The 17,077-nt window shown below is 40.8% G+C and overlaps 1 protein-coding gene across 7 annotated transcripts in view; it reads right to left on the reverse strand.

Annotated features, from left to right (window-relative positions):
• TFDP2 (transcription factor Dp-2) overlaps positions 1-17,077 on the reverse strand; it is a 181,320-nt gene that overhangs the window by 73,416 nt on the left and 90,827 nt on the right. The window lies entirely within an intron of this gene.

Below are 17,077 nucleotides of genomic sequence, written 5' to 3' on the forward strand. Positions count from 1 at the left end.
TAGACGTGGCCTAAGTTTAACCCTCTGGTCTGTGCCACCTTTGACCTTGGTATGTTCCTATACTTTCCCATATCTCTTTTTGAATACTAAATTCCAAGTGTTGAGGAGTCACGAAAGTTCTCCCTAACAGTACTTGGTACACAATATTAATGTATCTTTGTTTTGACAAGTTTCCTATTTTTTAATGCCAAACCTGACTTCAGCTTTGCAACGTTGTGGGATCCCGGCTGTGAGTGAATGGAATCATAGGAAGAGTGTAATACATTCAGACAACATAACTTCCTAATGTCTATGCATATCATACCGATTAATTTGGTTATACTATGCCTTACATATGTATATTGGCTAACAATCTCTTCAAGATCCAGTACAAACTAACTAATCCTCATTCAATTACTTCCAAGGAATGGTGAAAGTATCTTTATTTTACAAACGGGGAACTGAGAGTAAGGTCACTTCTTCAAAGCCATAAAACAACCCAGTAGCAAAGAACTAAAGAAGTTCCTGGCTACCAAACTCATTAAATCTTTCTCCTCCCACAACCCAAAAGCAGCTGCTCTTTCCTCTCTCAATCTCAAAAAAAGAACGAGGAGTACTTGTGGCACCTTAGAGACGAATAAATGTATTTGTCTTTAAGGTGCCACAAGAACTCCTTGTTCTTTTTGCTGATACAGACTAACACGGCTACCACTCTGAAACCTTTCTTCTCTCAAAGATTCCAATCCTTTGCAATCATGTTCCACTATCTTCTCTGGCTGCAGAGGATTGTGGGATTGGGGTAAACTAAGCAGCAGCCAAGTAGATGTTACTGCGGGTAGAATGAAATTGGAGGCACACATGATGCTACTGCTATGGGTGCTAGATTGAGGTGCTTTGGACAGATGCTGTATGTGAAGAGTCATCCAACTCCCTATCTTTATGACTGCTTGGTTTTCCAAAGGACTCTCACCATATCTCTCTTCAGTTCCAGGAGAAGCACTGCTCAAAAAAAGTTTGTAGCCAGTTGACTGTTGTGAGCAGCGACTACTTGTGCATGTTCCAAACTATGAAGGAGTAGTACCCCCAGAACTGAGTAGGAAGGGCAGAGAGCAAGAAGTCACAGTAGAGATGGAGAGCTCCTACAAGAGGTCAAAGCAAGCTTCTACTTTCCTTTCCTTCTTAGGTTTACCTAAGTCCTCCTGGCAAGGCTCCAAAGTGGATATGATAACTGATACATCAAACTATTTTGCCTCAGCAGGTTTAGCGGAGCCCAGAAGATTTAACAGAGCCACTTTGTGGTGACTGATCTAGTTTGCACCTTTCTGTGCTGGTTTCCACCTTTTGCTTCAGAATCTAACATTTCTAAAAAAAATTGTTGCTAGCCATTATGGCTGCAAAGTTCAAAATATAAAGTTGATATAAATTAATATTGTGAGTTTTGCCTGAGTGGGAAGACAAGATGAAACAATAGCTCTGTGAGAAGTGAGGATTGTTCCCATTAATCGCAATGATGTGTTCACCACCATTGGTCTTCAGAGTTATTTAAATACCATCTTTAAGTATTTCACTGCTGATCAAAAAACACGCAAAAGAAGAGGGGTGAGGATATTATAAAGATCTGCACACTAATATAAATAAAATAAAACGTCAGTGTCGTGGGTTGTGGATGGCGCTTTGGAGCTTCAATGAACCATCTTTTATCCTGAATTTAAATATTGTGATCAAATCTGTGACTAAGTGGCCCAAAAATTACTAAACATCTAGCAGCAATAGTACTTTACAATATTTTAAGCCACTGATTTAATACTTTAGCCCCTTTGACAGTAGGCTTTTTTCTGAATGAACTCTTTGCTCCCCTGGTTCTTTAAAAAAAGACTTTCTGGTCTAGGCTGGAGAAGAATGGGATATACTTGCCTACCACTTTCTCTTTGGCGTTTTATGTCCCACCTTCTGTTCACCCGCAGCAACTGCACTGTGGTACCTAACCTCTGACCTGAAGGATAGGCATGTTGGTCCTTTGTTTCTGTGCTGATATGTGCTGCTAGACACACCACCTCCTGTGCCACTATGAGACCTTGCTATAAAGAAGTAAGAAATACCTGTACAGTGTCCAGCCTCTTACCGACCTGGGAAGTGGAATCAAGAATTGAAGATATCTTACTAAAAGATGCATAGTTCCAATGGCTAGAATGATAATTTGCTCTTCTTACTGAAGTAAGATGTTTTGTTTTCATTGCAATATAAACAAGAAACAACAAAAGTTGTGGGCCACAGTAAAATCAGAACTGTATTTAGGGTATGTATGTGTTTGTGTGGTTATTCCCCCCGGCCCCCAATTTTGAGATCCAAGATTGAATTTAGATTAGTTCTCTGGATCTTACATGTAGACTTTAATCCAGAAAAAAGAAACACCCATCATCAACTAATTGAGTCTCTCCTCAACTTTAGAATTCTTAAACAGGGGACATTGGACACATACAAAAGAAACTAAATTTCAAGTACACTTTGGCCCCAGTTCAGCATAACACTTAAGGATATGTTTACCTTTAAGCATAATAGTAGTCCTATTCAGTCATTCAGAAGAAGGTACCTACACATACAGTGGTATTCAATGCCTAAAGTTAGCAAGCATTTCACTGCTGAACCATCTGGACCCATGGAAAAAAAGCCCTCGAAGAATTCCACCATGATTTTAACAATTTCGATCCCACCATCAACCTCAGCCTAGACCAATCCACAAAAGTGGTCCATTTCCTAGACACTACTGTGCTAATAAGTGATGGTCACATAACACCACCCTATATCAGAAACCTACCGACCGCTATACTTACCTACTTGCCTCCAGCTTCCATCCAGGACACACCACACGATCCATTGTCTACAGCCAAGCTCTAAGATACAACCCCATTTGCTGCAATCCCTCAGACAGAGATCTTGTAGGTGTTTGTCTCTATCAAGCATTCTTAAAACTACAATACCAATCTGCTGAAGTGAAGAAACAGATTGACAGAGCCAGAAAAGTACCCAGAAGTCACCTACTACAGGACAGGCACAACAAAGAAAATAACAGAACGCCACTAGCCGTCACCTTCAGCCCCCAACTAAAACCTCTCCAGTGCATCATCAAAGATCTACAACCTATCCTGAAAGATGATCCCTCACTCTCACAGATCTTGGGAGACAGACCAGTCCTCGCTTACAGACAGCCCCCCAACCTGAAGCAAATACTCACCAGCAACCGCACACCATACAACAAACACTAACCCAGGAATCTATCCTTGCAACAAAGCCCAATGCCAACTCTGTCCACATATCTATTCAAGTGACACCATCATAGGACCTAATCACATTAGCCGCGCCATCAGGGACTCATTCACCTGCACATCTACCAATGTGATATATGCCATCCTGTGAGAGCAATGCCCCTCTGCCATATACATTGGCCAAACCAGACAGTCTCTATGCAAAAGAATAAATGGACACAAATCTGACATCAGGAATCATAACATTCAAAAACCAGTGGGAGAACACTTCAACCTCTCTAACCACTCAACGACAGACTTGAAGGTGGCAATTTTACAACAAAAAAAAATTCAAAAACAGACTCCAAAGAGAGACTGCTGAACTTGAATTAATATGCAAATTAGATATAATTAACTTCGGGTTGAACAGAGACTGGGAATGGTTGGGCCATTACACTAATTGAATCTATTTCCCCATGTTAAGTATCCTCATACCTTCTATGGGTCATCTTGATTATCACTTCAAAAGTTTTTTTTCTCCTGCTGATTATAGATCTATGATTCTATAATAGCTCATCTCAATTGATTGGCCTCTTACAGTTGGTATGGCTACTTCCACCTTTGCATGTTCTCTGTATGGATAAATATATTCTTGCTGTATGTTCCAGTCTATGCATCTGATAAAGGGGGCTATAGCCCATGAAAGCTTATGCTCAAATAAATGTGTTAGTCTCTTAGGTGCCACAAGTACTACGGTTCTTTTTGTGGATACAGACTAACACAACTGCTAATCTGAAAACTGCTGAATCAGTTTCCAGAAGCCAACAAGTTTAAGTGGGACTCTCTTAGAACCCAGTAACTATTCCCAGGAATGTCCTATTGAGAGATAACTGTTTGAAAATTGTAATAAATATAGAAAATTCCTAATTGATAAGGTCAAACAGACAAGTGACAGAGACCACCAATAGTACAGATCTGGAGACAAATCCTATTGACCTTCTTCCTGTGAATTGTCCTGCTTATTTCAGTTGAGGTGAGTTAACTGGGTAAAGATTTGGCCTTTAAAGCCCAAGAGGAATTCTATAGCTCCTGCGTGTATGTATATAAGTAATGTACTCAGCTTTTATCTGAAGGGCTTGTAACCAGGCTCGTAACCCTAAATCTGTGTAAAAACCAATTCTTTCAACTGGAATCACAGTTTTTGGCCAATAAAAAGGAGAAAATAAACAGTAATAATACTTAGATCCTATACAGCACTTTTAGTTCATAGATTTCAATGCTTTACGAAAGAAAGGTGAACATCAGTATCCTCAAAAAGAACAGGAGTACTTGTGGCACCTTAGAGGCTAACAAATTTATTTGAGCATAAGCTTTCGTGGGCCAATTAAGTTACCTCTCAGAGTTGGTAAGACAACTCCCACCTTTTCATGCTCTGTGTGTGTGTGTGTGTGTCTATATATATATTGAGGATATATATATATATATATATATATATATATATATATATATATATATATACACACACACACACTCAATATATGTTCCATTCCACGCATCCGAAGAAGTGGGCTGTAGCCCACAAAAGCTTATGCTCAAATAAATGTTAGTCTCTAAGGTGCCACAAGTACTCTTGTTCTTTTTGCGGATACAGACTAACATGGCTGCTACTCTGAAATCAGTATCCTCATATTACAAATGGAGAAACTGATGCAGAGAAAGGGAAAGTAAGTGGCCTCAAGTCACACAGCAGGCTAGTGACTTTGCTGGGAAACCAGAACCCTGGTCTCCTGACTCTCAGTTTAGTTCTCCATGTACCCATCTACACAGCCTTTCATCTCTGAAATAAATGTACCAGAACAAATGTATTATTATTAATTTTAAAAGGGACACTTTGTTAGATTTGACTCAAGGTTTATGTTATGTTTAAAAAAGTTTCAAAGGCCAGGAGAAATTTTTTAAATAGATAAAGCAAGAACTTAAGAATGGTCAATGACCAAAGGTCAATCTAGCCCAGTAGCCTGTCTTTTGACAGTGGCCAGTGCCAGGTGCCCCAGAGGAAATGAACAGAACAGGTACCCATCAAGCAATCCATCCCCTGTCACCGATTCCCAGCTTCTGGCAAACAGAGGTTAGGGACACCATTCCTGCCCATCCTGGCTAATAGCCATTGATGGACCTATCCCCCATCAATTTATCTAGTTATTTTTAACCCTGTTATGGTCTTGGCATTCACAATATCCTCTGGAGTTCCACAGATTGATTGTGCGTTGGGAAGGCAACATTGTGATCATCTATGTAGAACACAGGCCACAGGACTTCCCTGACTTAATTTCTGTTCGAACTGCAGCATATCTTTTAGAAAAAACATGCAATCTTGATTTAAAAATTGCCAGTGATGGAGAATTCATCACGATTTTTGGTAATTTGTTCCAATGATTAATCACCCCCACTGTTTACCTTATTTCCAGTCTAAATTTGTACAACTTCAACTTTCAGCCACTGGATCTTGCTATACCTTTGTCTGCGAGACCGAAGAGCCATCATCAAATTTTGTTCTCCACATAGGTACTTGTAGATTGTAATCAAGTCATCCTTAATCTTTTCTTTATTAAGATAAATAGATTCAGCTTTTATAGTCTATCAGTCAATCTGTAAGGTATGTTTTTCAATCCTTTAAATACACTCATGGCTTTTCCTTCCAATTTATCAATTTCCTTCTTGAATTGTGGATAGCAGAATGAGCCACAATATTCCAGTAGCAACTGCAAGTGCCAAACAAAGAGGTAATGTGACTTCCCTACTCCTATGCCACATTCCCCTGTTTATACATTCAAGGACAGCATTAGCCCTTTTGTCAAAGCACTGCAGTTGAAACTCACATTAACTGATAATCCACCATGACTTTTCAGGTCTTTTTCTGAGTCACTGCTTCCCAGGATAGAGCCCATGATCCAGTAAATATAGCTTACATCTGGGAACAACAAATGTATCTCCTTACAAGTTCCTAAAATCTCATGCTTCAGGGCTTCAGTTGATCACCTGCAGGATCCAGGAAGGAATTTTCTCTCCCATCCTAATCCATTGTGGGTGGTGGGTTTTTTTTGTTTTTTGTTTTCCTTTCGCCTTCCTATTCACATCAGGAATGATCACAGTTGGAGATAAGACACTGGACCCGGTAAGCCAATGCACTCAGGTGATACTCAACATTCTCTCTCTCTTGACTGGATGATTCCTGCTCACATGCTACAGGTCTAATTGATTGACAGAGGTGGAGTTGGGAAGGAATTTTCCCCCAGGTTAGATTGGCTGTGATGGTGTGTTTTTTTTGCCTCCTCTGAATCATGTGGGTGCAGGTCACTTGCCAGATCATCTGAGTATCTCTCACTTAACTCCCTGACATTGCACTTGGGTAGTGGGGAACCTCGGTCCCTCTTATGCTTTGCCTGTGGTACATAATAGGTTAGTCTCCTAAAGGCTGTAATACTTTGGTCTAATTCGATTGCTGGGTTTGGTGTGTGGGTGGTGGCCTGTGATACACAGGAGATTAGACTAGATGATCTGGGGGTACCTTCTGGACTTAAACTCAATGACTCTATAGCTTTGTTTGGCTGTATTAAACTCATTTTGTTTGTTTGCACCCAGCTTACCGGATGGTTCTCTATCATTCTTATTAAGTGCTCTTCATTATTTACCACCTCCCCCAATCCTTGTGTAATCTGCAAATTTGATCAGTGATGATTTTATTCCAGGTCACTGATAAAAAATGTTAAATAGTGTAGGGCCAGGAACCACCCCTTGCAGAATTCCTCCATCCAACACTGACCAAAAAAACCCCCAAAACCAAACCATTAATCAACAAATAAAATTATATCCCTGAAGTATTTGTAACCCAGACTCTGCAACATTTTATTTCTTGACTCTTATAAATTGCGGGTAAAAATTGCAAACATGCCTAAATCCTACTTTCAGAAGTGACAGACATTCAGGAGACCAAGGCCTGGTCTATGCTATGGGGTTAGGTCGAATTTAGCCACGTTAGGTTTATTTGAAAATGAAGGCATCCACACAACCAACCCCGTTCTGTTGACCTAAAGGGCTCTTAAAATCAACTTCTGTACTCCTCCCCGGCGAGGGGAGTAGCACTAAAATCGACTTTGCTGGGTCAAATTTGGGGTAGTACGACACAAATCGATGGTATTGGCCTCCGGGACCTATCCCAGAGTGCTCCATTGTGACCGCTTTGGACAGCACTTTGAACTCTGACGCACTAGTGAGGTACACAGGAAAAGCCCTGAGAACTTTTGAATTTCATTTCCTGTTTGGTCAGCGTGGCAAGCCCAGCAGCACAGGTGACCATGCAGTCCCAGAATTGCAAACAGGCTCCGAAAGGGAGACCAAAAGCCTTTGCAGAAGGTTTCTGGGGAGGGCTCCCTTATTTTATCCTCCAAGCCAGTAGCAAGTATTCTGGAATCATTGCAGCACAAAGCATGGCAGCGAATGGTCCTGGGTTTTGGCTGCATTCAAGCAACATCCGGTCTATATCTTTCTGTGTTAGCCTCAGTAGAGTGATATCATTCATGGTCATCTGGTTTGTAGCCCTGAGGATTAAATCTGTTGGTCTGTATAAATGTCTTTCTTATGAATTTAAGTATTGGATGTAACAGGCTTATATATTTATATTAAGAATAAGTTTGGCTGAAATGCAAGAAACCTACAGGTCAAACATCCTGTATGACGCTATGGCAACTTCAGCACATTTTGGGACTGTTACTCAGAAAAGTGATGATAAGACAAAATACCTCTGCAGATGTCTGGAGACCTTTAACTGTACCAACAAACAGTAAAGGGTGGAAAAAGGAGATTTTTGCCCACAAATCTAACAAGTACACCACAAATGCGTACATACCTGTCATTCATATGCACATACATGTTAGCCTATGGGGCAAACGTACCCTAACATTTCCATGGGGGAAAGATGAAAGTTGGGCATAAGAGGAAGGATTTCCGACTAATGCTCTATAAAAAGGTGAGAATTCACCATTAGACAGGCAATCCTGTCTACTTTCCATTGCCTTCACCTTCATCTACGTATCGATGTTACCCATCTACGATGGCTATTAACTATTAATAGGCCGCAGTATTATTTCTTTTCAAAACTAAGTGAAAAGGGATTTAATTTCCCTTATATTTTTATTTTAGTTAAAGTATTTAGCATATATAGAGTTAAATTAGAACGCAAACAATTTTGCAGTAACTTCCTCTGCCAGAGGTGTGAAAAACGTCAAGGTGTTGCTGCACCAAGAGTGTGAGTATTCAAGTTTGCATAAATCATAAATATAGATCTTAAAGAACTATAATATTTGTAACTTTGTAATCCTGAACTGTTTTAACATTTGCTTATTGTTTCATTGATTTTAATAAAAAGGTCTTTATGACTATATTTGTCTCAGTGTAAGCTCCTGTCATAACCCCGAAGTTCCTTTTATAAACTCTGTACAGCCTGACTCAGGACGAACTTTATCTTCTGATCAAACATATTGGCGAGCCAAACCCATACTAATTAATATCCAATAATTATTATTACTATTAATTAAAATTTAATTAATCAAATAAAAGTAAATTAAGTGAATAAATTACATCAACACTACTAACACACCCCAAATCAGGCTACAGGTTGAAATAGGAGAAATTTTGTAAGGGAACCGTAAAAGGACTCCGTTCATGCTGGATGGTTTGTGCTTGGCTAAAAGGGATCATCCCAAAGAATAGCCACGTGGCAGGCGAAAGGGGTGAAGAGCTCATCCTGGAGAATAGCCACGCAGCGGGCGAAGGGATCATCCCAGAGAATAGCTGTGCGGTGGGGTGGGGGTAGGGTGACCAGATGTCCTGATTTTATTGGGGCAGTCCCGATTTTTGGGTCTTTTTCTTATATAGGCTCCTATTACCCCCCAGCCCCGTCCCGATTTTTCACATTTGCTCTCTGGTCACCCTAGGTGGGGGTAGGTGTGTACTGCACATCTACCTGAATACTGCAGCCCCTCTTTTTAAATGTGAAACCCAACCCATTGCTTGCTCTAGGAAAGGAGGGCGCGGCAGTTTGAAAACATTCTCACGTGTTATGAAAGCATAAGAAGCCAACCCCACATACCAAAAAGGTTACCATGGCTGCCTGGAAACTGAATACTGTTGCCAAGCCACGTGTGATGTGTCACCACACCGGCAAGCGCTCAATATAAAAGGCAAAATGCAACCTTGTACCTAAGCACAGGTGCTATCTGCTGTGAATTGCTTGATTCACTGTGAAAAAGTCTCCCTTTTGTTCTCAGAAATGTATCACCTTAAATTTTACTCTCTTTTTTTTTTATCTCCCCCCAGGTGCAAATGTTTCTATGCTCCCCCATCATCTCCGTCCCTGAGGTTATCACAGATTAGAAGGCAAAAAAAAATGCAGTCACAATGACATGTTTTCCAAGCTCATGCAGTCCTCCCACACTGATAGGCACAGCTTAATGCATGGAGGCATTCAGTGGCAGAGGCCAGGAAAGAATTAAGTGAGCATGAAGAGTGGAGGCAGGACACAATGCTGAGGCTAATGGGGGAGCAAACGAACATACTGAAGAGTCTGTTGGGGGAGCAATCGCACATAATGGAGCGGCTGTTGGAGCTGCAGCAAAGCGAACAATAGCACAAACCCCACCTCACTGCATCCAATGTATAACCATATGCCCTCCTCCCCAAGTTCCATATCCAAGTCTCCCAGACGCCCAAGAACATGGGAAAGGGGAGGTTCCAGGCACCCAGTCATTCCACTCTAGAGGATGGCCTAAGCAATAGAAGGCTGTCATTCAAACAGTTTGATTTTTAGTGTGGTTACAATAAGCAACGTGGCCTTGTCCTTCCCAGCTCCCCCACCCCACCCAGGCTACCTTGTCCGTTATCTCATATATTTTTTTAATTAATAAAAAAAGAATGCATGGTTTCAAAACAATAGTTACTTTATTTCGAAGGGGGGAGTGTGGTTGGCTTACAGAGAATTAAAATCAACAAAGGGGGCGGGTTTGCATCAAGGAGAAACACACACAACTGTCACATCAAAGCCAGGCCAGTCATGAAACTGGTTTTCAAAGCCTTTCTGATGTGCAGCGCACCTTGCTGTGCTCTTCTAATCGCCCTGGTGTCTGGCTCCTCAAAATGGGATGCCAGGTGATTTGCCTCAGTCTCCCACCCTGCCATAAATGTCTCCCCCTTACTCTCACAGATATTATGGAGAACACAGCAAACAGCAGTAACAGTGGGAATGTTGGTTGCACTGAGGTCTGACCTAGTCAGCAAACAGTGCCAGTGAGCTTTTAAACGTCCAAAGGCACATTCTACCACCATTCTGCACTTGCTCAGCCTATATCTGAACTGCTCCTTACTACTGTCCAGGCTGCCTGTGTAAGACTTCATGAGCCACAGGATCAAGGGGTAGGTTGGGTCCCCAAGGATAACTGTTGGCATTTCAACATCCCGAACGATAATCTTCTGATCTGGGAAGTAAGTCCCTTCTTGCAGCTGCTCGATCTGCCTGGAGTTTCTAAAGATGCGAGCATCATGCACCTTTCCTGACCATTCCACGTTGATGTCGGTGGAAACGTCCCTTGTGATCCACCAGTGCTTGCAGCACCATTGAGAAATACCCTTTTGTGGTTTATGTACTTTTTGGCAAGGTGATCCGGTACCAAGATGGGGATATGTATTCCATCTATCCCCCCACCACAGTTAGGGAACCCCATTGTAGCAAAGCCATACAGTATGACCTGCACACTTCCCACAGTCACTACCCTTGATAACAGAACTTCAATGATTGTATTGGCTACTTGGATCACAGCAACCCTCACAGTAGACTTGCCCACTTCAAACTGATTCCTGGCTGACCGGTAGCAGTCAGGCATTGCAAGCTTCCACAGGGCTATCACCACTCGCTTCTCAACTGTTAGGGCAGCTCTCATCTTGGTATTCCTGCACTTCAGGGTGGGGGAAAGCAACTCTCAGAGTTCCAGGAAAGTGGTCTTATGCATGCCAAAGTTTCTCAGTCACTGTGAATCATCTTATACCCTCAATACTATGCGGTCCCACCAGTCTGCGCTTGTTTGCCTGGCCCAGAATCGGCGTTCAACTGTATCAATCAGCCCCAGTGCCGCCATGATGTCAATTGCCACAGCCCATGCTTTCAGGAACGTCTGTGTCCATGTCCTCATCAAAATCCTCCTCTTAGCCCGGTTCTGCATATACTCCAGGATAATGTGCGAGGTATTTACAATACTCACAACAGCAGTGGTGATAGTGAGCTGAGAGGGCTCCATGCTTGCGGTGGTATGGCGTCTGCATGGGTAACCCAGGAAAAAAGGTGCAAAACGATTGTCTGCCGTTGCTTTCACGGGGTGGGGAGTGACTGATGACATGTACCCGAAACCACACGCAACAATATTTTTGCCCCATCAGGCATTGGCATTAGGAACTTAACCCAGAATTCCAACAGACAGCAGAGACTGCATGAACTGTGGGATAGATACCCACAGTGCACCGCTAGCCACAGCAGTGAGGATGCACTCCGCAGACTTAATGCGCTTAGTGTGGACATACGCAATCGACTGTATAAAATCAATTTCCAAAAATAATCATCTATAAAATCGACCTAATTTTGTAGTGCAGACATACCCTAAGCCTTACTGAAAGTCAGTGGAACTTAGGTGCCTAAGTCTCTTTTGCTCTCAAGACATAAAAACAGATCCATATTGCTTTGCTATGCCGATATTTATAGGGCCCTCATCACTGTCTATGCAAACTAAATGCTAAGAGTAAGTTCCATAATGGTGTGAATTACATCAAAATGTTAGTATTCTGTTTTATTCCTTAACTGTGTAAGATGTTATTACTACAGCAGCTAGGGAAAAATTTTCTAAATTTATGATTTTATCTCTACAGTATTCATTTGCTGCTAAAGGGATCTTTTGATGGCTTTTCTCCATGATGTGAACTGATGTGTTTACTCTTTTCTTAGCATATGTTCAATTAAAATTAAGTTGAGTTTATTCTATTTATAAAAAATATTGCTTAAAGAAAAACCTATGATAATGATCAATATCTTTACTTGTAAACTGTTGCATTTTTGGCTAATTTTAGTTAGCTCAGTGCTGTGCTTGACAGAGTATGTGTACTGAAGATGGCAGAAGATAATCACTCTCAAGGGAATAGATGTTTCAGGTTGCAGAAGAAATATCACCATGAAAAGCTATGGGGGCAGGGTGTGTATTTTTATTAAAAGGGTGGAGGCAGACTCACAAAGGTTAACATTAAATTTTGCTTTTAAAGTCTCAAGAAAACATAGAAGAGTTAACAAGGTAGACAATATCCTCCTCTTCAAGCTTGCTTGAATTTTTCATTGTGACAAATAGCTAGAGGGATTTAACTGTGGACTTAGGTTTTATGAACTGTCTCCAAAAATCGAGTTACCATGTCAGCAGATAGATAAGGTAAGAAGCTGGCTAGCAAAAAGCAAAGGTTATTTTTGTGTGAAATCAATTAGCAATGCTGTATGTTTAGGGTGACCAGATGTCCCAATTTCATAGGGACAGTCTCAATTTTTTGGGGCTTTGTCTTATATAGGTGCCTATTCCCCCCCTCCACCCCCTGTCCCAATTTTTCACACTTGCTGACTGGTCACCCTACATAGGTTTCAATATTACATGCAAGACCCATTTTATACATCAATAATGTGGAAGACGGGACCTGCAGAAAGGGAGCAACAATTGCTGATAGGTATGGGGGCAAGCAAATGCTCTCCTCCTCCATAACATAAAACTAGGTAAGAGTCACAGTGACGTTAACAACACAAGTACTTTATGAATTTCAGTCTAAGGAAATACAAGTAATCCATGCAAAAGAAAATGGGCACATTCCTATTTGCTCTACATTACAAGAAACCAAGCAGGTAAAACAATTTAGTACAACAAAATAGTTAGGAAAAAGGCAAAATAAAATTCTAGAATACTGTAGTAATATTAGATTCACAGAGAGCAGGATGATTAATCTGCTGATGGTGAATCAGATGCTGCTCTTCTGGCTACTGATTGAAAAGTGATAGGGCAGCCAGGAGGAGAGGTTTCATGGCAATTGAGAGGATCCATGAAGACCTGAGAGAACAGCAATGAAGACAGTTGCGGGTGGTGGCTGCTCATGGTGACTGAGCTGGGGTTTATGGAGTTACCTGTGAGTGACTGGGTGCATTTTACTTTAAGAATAACAAGACTCATATGTACAGTGTAGCCAAGAACACAAATAGTGTAAATAAATAAATATCACCATTCCTGACTCTGTGACACAAGTTTCTCTCCAACAATGGTAACTACCTGCTGAAAAGCCCTGAAATTGCTGATCACTCAGGTGAGGACAACAATACATATGGAGAGATATTGTGCAAAAAGAATTCTCCCTTTATAGAAGCTACAGTCTGAATATTATGCATAATTTTGGTCACTCTATAAATGCTGTTATAAAAATGAAACTCATATGGAGGATCAACAAACAGCTGCCCACAACTGGTTAAGTCTGAACACAGTTTAAGAGTACGCTTAGATTCCTCACTTAAGTTCTCATACAACAGCAACTGCAAGCAATGCTTTCTACCACATAGGGCTGGCTAAGGCACTGCATCCCATCCTAGCGGACAATGACCTGGCCTCAGTAATACCCATCTTCGTCCTGTCCCATCTGGAGTACAGCTAAGCAATATAGTGAGGCATGAAACCACCAACTCTCAGGAAATTGCAATTAATACAATATCAGTAATTTGTCTCCACAGTAACACAGGCTTTCACAAGCACATTTTACAAGCTTCCATTCACTATGCTGGCTCTGCACAGAATATTACATCAAATTCACGGTCTTGGGCCTTATGTTAAAGATGCTTAATGTTCTGGGGCCTGGATACCTTCAGAGATGCCTAACACTCTGGGACAAGAACTATAGTCAACAATTCCACTTCTTGGACACTATAGAGCTGTCTACTGCAAAAGTAAAGCTCATTTATTCAAGAGGCACTGTTTTCTTAGGGGCCTTCCAAGATGGAATGTTGGGGGTTAGACTAGATGACCCTTGCACTTCCTTCTAACCCTATGATTCTATGAATTCCCACAGGATCTAAGGACCACGACAAATAATACCAATTTCCATTCAAAGCTGGTGCATTTTCTTCGCTCTGGCCTTTGCCAGTAAAAATACATAGCATATATTCATTTTTTAAATATAAGTTTCAAAAAAATTTACATGCAGTTTTCCCCAGAGGGGAGGAAGAGAGAAAAGAACTACATATTACACATTAAGATGTTAGTCATGTTGCTGAGCTGTTGGAATGTGCTCAAACAGCATAGTCACGGGTGTTGTGATAACTGGGCCTATTAATTTACTCTAAATATAAGGCTCACTGTAAAAAAATACATGACGGTTCATAAGATGTCACAAAAACGTAAAATAACAAATGTTGATGGGAAAAGGTATGAAAGAGGAATAGAAAGACTGAATTAGTCCAAACAAAAAGGCCTACTGATATAACTTAAGGACCATGCTTGGTAAACAAGAAAAGTGTGGAACCAGAACCCAGTGAATCAAAATTGCTGTGGCAGAAAGTAGGCCTAATCGGTTGACAAAACAGTACGGTTATGCTCACTATTTCCTTTGTGGGTCTTTACAGAAAGAGACTTATGGGGGGAAAACCTCTTGCATTTCAAATGTAGACAAGCACTGAGTCTGTTTATGGTGGAAGCAGTTGCAGCAGCCAGTTTTCTATCTCCAGCACCTTGTCCTGGCTCTGGCCCTCTAAATTTACTGCTGATGTCATGAATGTGTGCTCTGTATGACTGGATGCATGATCTTCTTCCTAAAAGCAGTAAGAGGAGGAGATAAACACAGATCCAACCTAATGTCAAATTAAACCCCCCACAGATCAAGTGTAACTGATGCTAAACTAACAGTCTTTTTTATTCTAAAACAAGAGGTCAATGAAGAAAAATGTCATATAAAATTTAGTCGGAGTGTGTCCATAGGTTGACTTACACTTGACTGTTAACTGGACATTTAGATTCATATAAGATCTTAGTTACCCAAAACTGGATCACTGGGTAGTCTGCATCTGCCAAAACAGATGGGGAGTATTTCAAGGAAACCCTCCTACGCTTAACTTAAATCTGGTCCTTTTTAAGAGGAGTTTAGAGTCTGAAATTACTCCTAAACCTGCCGCTGGATTCCTCTGTCAAATGTCATCACGCAATCATGTTTTTCTATCTATCTTTTTTTTTATTTTAAAAAAGTTCTCTATCCTGTTACTGTGAGAAAAACCTCACAACAAAAAAGAAGAGCTGCCTATAGTGAAGATTTACATTTAAATTATCTCTACACAAAGAACTCTCATATTGATAAAGTAGGTAAGTTTGCAGGCTCAGGCCTTGTGTGTTTAACTTTATTCATATGAATAGCCCCAGTGAAGTCTAAAACTGTCAAAACAATGTACAGTCACTTTCTGTCCATTATCTTTCAAGCTATAGTAATCTCAGGTCGCTCCTGATAAGTAAAACACACACCAAATATTTATTAGAATTTACACTTAGAAGCTGATGTAATTTCCAGCCCCTTATATTCCCCCCCTACACACACACATTTTTTAAGGAGCTTAAAGTAACCCACCCATGGCAGGGGCTGTATCTGAACTGTCAACAACAGAAATCATAATTCAGCACTTGTGGTAGCAACAGAGAAAGCTTTAGCATGACAGGACTCAGGCAGGTCAGAAGTTTTCACCACTATGTTATCTAACCTTGGAGAGAACGTGTGCGCTTAGATGAATGAGGTGACAGGGTGGTAAAAATGCCCAATTTATTTCTCTGTTACAGCTTTCACTATTGCTATCAGGGCCTAGAGTTGTGAATTACAGGTTCCATTTTTGCAAAAAACAAAAAACAAACAAAAAAAATCATATGCACACACTGGGAGTGTGTTTGCAGGGCAGTGATTGTATTAACTTTGTGGTTCTCTCTCACTCTTTTTCTTTGCAGTCACTTATGGCATCCACATAGTAACACTGTTTTTGGTAAAAACATTCTAGCGCATCAATATAGCACATGTCTTACAAAGTTCATTTCAGGAACTCTTGAAACACTAATTCCAAAATGCTCAGTACTACTCTAGGAGCAAGGCTTTTAGCTAATACCAAATGCAAGGCGCAGGACTAGCTATAGTGCTTGTGGTTTCCTGTTCAACTTGGACAGAAATCACTGAAGACTATGGGTTTTGCAAACTAGAAACCATTACAACAAGTTCTTGTAAAACGCTTTGGATGGCTGTTGTATATCATGTATTCCAAGCAATAGCTTACTACTACGTCTAGTTTATGCATGCAGCACTACTACTGTCCTATCCATTAAGAAATTGATCTGTTGCTGAAAATAGTTCTCAAAATGTATCCTCCTGAACCAGTGCTGTGCACTGCTTAGCTAGTATAGACAACAACATACCATTTTTAGCACTGTTACAGATATAACAATAAGTTGAAAGTCAAGGCAAATAACAGAATTCCAGGCACACACTCTCCTCTTGTGTGGAGGGAATGTTGCACATAAAAATATTCAGCAGCGGCAACATTCTGGAGGAGAAAAATGTTTTTTTCAATACAATTTTGATTAAAAGATAAATGTCACGTAATAGATGTAGCTGCATATTTTTGCACAAGGAGCCTCCACTCACTCTACAACATGTAGGTATGTATGCCCATACAGAATCTCTCCTGGGAGTGGTGTTATGGTAGAGTGCCAAGAACACTGTTC

Source organism: Gopherus flavomarginatus, chromosome 8, assembly GCF_025201925.1.
Source record: "Gopherus flavomarginatus isolate rGopFla2 chromosome 8, rGopFla2.mat.asm, whole genome shotgun sequence".
Lineage (NCBI taxonomy): Eukaryota > Metazoa > Chordata > Testudines > Testudinidae > Gopherus > Gopherus flavomarginatus.